Source organism: Ochotona curzoniae, unplaced genomic scaffold (genome assembly GCF_017591425.1).
Source record: "Ochotona curzoniae isolate NIBS_2020 unplaced genomic scaffold, NIBS_Ocur_1.0 contig_3819, whole genome shotgun sequence".
Classification (NCBI taxonomy): domain Eukaryota; kingdom Metazoa; phylum Chordata; class Mammalia; order Lagomorpha; family Ochotonidae; genus Ochotona; species Ochotona curzoniae.
The window spans coordinates 12,790,402-12,792,664 of NW_024466004.1; the positions used below are offsets into that span (position 1 = coordinate 12,790,402).

A 2,263-nucleotide genomic window follows, 5' to 3' on the forward strand; every position below is an offset into this window, starting at 1 on the left:
TTTTTTCCTTTTCTTTCTTTTCTTTCCTTTTCATTTCTTTTCTTTTCCTTTCTTTTCTTCACAAAGCAGTAATAATGCATTGATCCATTTTAATGCTTTCTATGATCGTTATCTGAGGTTTCCTTATATTCTTCTGGAAATTTTGTAAAGAACATTAATAAAATTAGGAACTCCCTTCTACTTATTTAATAACATTAAAGACTGTATATATGTTAATTTGGTTGTAAGATATCAAATATTCCATTATTATGGTAGTACAGCAAATGAAAAGAGCTCATTTTTACACAGTAATCTGTTGATAACATTTAAAAAAGCAATTGCATCCAAAATCTTTTAGTTAGAAGTCCCCATAAAAGATGCAAGTTTCAAAAGAGCTGTACCATAATATCACATATATGACATCTGGCCAATTGTGAATTTAAGCACTAAACATTTAGATTGTTGTTCCTTTAGATTAAAGCAACACAACTGAAAGGTCTCCCAGCTGTGCAACTGACTAACGTTCAGAAAGTTTGCAACCTGAGGTTGGTCTGATATCCCCACCTTTCTAGGAATGAGAAGATGTACTACATGGCCTGTGAAATTTAGCCAAATGACGATCATTGCTATGTTGTCCTGTGGTGACGGTACTCCTTACCCAGCAGACATGTTTTCTTATCTTACTCCATTTCCTTCATCATCCTGTTATTTGCAGTATGATTTTTGTTGACAACATAAAAGATAAAATGGGCAGTCTTCAGTATCTGGGATTACTTTTAACATTGAATTTACCAATTACTGTGGCAATGATTTGCAGGAAACATGATGAAATAACTTGAACATTGACTGCCCACCTCAATTCAACTATAATGGACTATGGAATTTAAGATAACACTGTAATACAAATTTGCAGACACAGAAGATCTTTAGAATAGAGTGAGTGGGTAGCAGAAGCTTAAAGCAACAGGAGAACGCTCTGGGGGCAACTTGGCTCTCTCTCTAACCTTAGAGAGAGCCTATGCTGACTACTGCAAAAGTATAAGCAACTAGGAATATCAAGGTCCTATGCTGACTGCCGCAAAAGCATATGCAACTGTGCTTGCTTCGGCAGCACATATATTAAAATTGGAACGGTACAGAGAAGATTAGCATGGTCCCAAATTCGTGAAGTGTTCCATATTAAAAAAAAAAAGTATATGCAACTAGGAGTATAAAGGTCCATGGAACTATTCAACAGCTCAGTGTGACAATGAGCAGGTGCCAAGGTGTTAACAGCAGGCTCCCAAGAACGACACTTTGGTTTTCAAGGAGGGCATTCCTCCCATGTTCTGATCAGAGATTTGTTTGCCAACCCATTTCCAACAATTTCTCTCTCAAACCTGTTTTGCACTATTAATTGTTCATGATTACAGGTAAGTAACAAATCTATTAAATCTATGTTTCATTTTCTGGAACTTTGATCTATTTTTTATATAATGAGCTGATATATCTGACAAGATGAGGTCATTTTTGCTCCCCTGGGTCCTGCTGTGCGTTCTGGTAGCAGACTATAGCTTCATCCTTGTACGAGAGGAAAATATCTCTGTGAGAGGGTGCTGCCTGCTAAGATAAACCTCTTGAATGGCATAGGAGATCCATTTTTAGGAAAAGCCACTGATAAACACCATGCTACATGCAATTGCTTCTCAAAAATCTAGCACAGTTGGAGAAGATAATGGATTTTCAGTTCATTAATGAATCATTCTGTCCTATATCAATAATATTAGATTTGACTACATCACCTGCAGAAAATGAATCAAAAATATTATCTGTCTGAATTTGGTTATCTTTGACTCTCTGTGGATAATGTAGTATTACCAACAATGGTTCACATGACAGAGTATTCAACTTCCTCTATGTTAGAAGGCAAGCAATAAACATTTTAAATTCTATTACAGCAAAGAAAGTTGGAAGCACATAGAAAGAGACAGAATTTTAAATGAATGATTGAAAACAAACAGAAGAGAGGCATTTCAAAAACTGGTTGCCATAGGAAAGCTGAATAGTATAAAACTCACATATTTTCTTGAGACTGAAAAAGATTTCAAATCATCACTCTGTAAAACCCAAATCACTAAGAGTTTCAAGTACCCTCAAGGACATGTGAAATTCACGAGCTGCTTTCCCTTTGTGAGAGAACCCAATAGGAGAAACAGATCGACTTCTCTACTGAGTAGAAGGAATGAAGTCAATATCAGATTTGGGGAAGTGAAATGGAGGCAAATTTCTAAGTTGAAAAATGTAG

General features: G+C 35.8%; 1 pseudogene; it reads left to right on the top strand.

Annotated features, from left to right (window-relative positions):
- Window positions 1-1,074: 1,074 nt before the first annotated feature.
- On the top strand, window positions 1,075-1,163 carry LOC121158838 (annotated as a pseudogene).
- The last annotated feature ends 1,100 nt before the right edge of the window (window positions 1,164-2,263 follow it).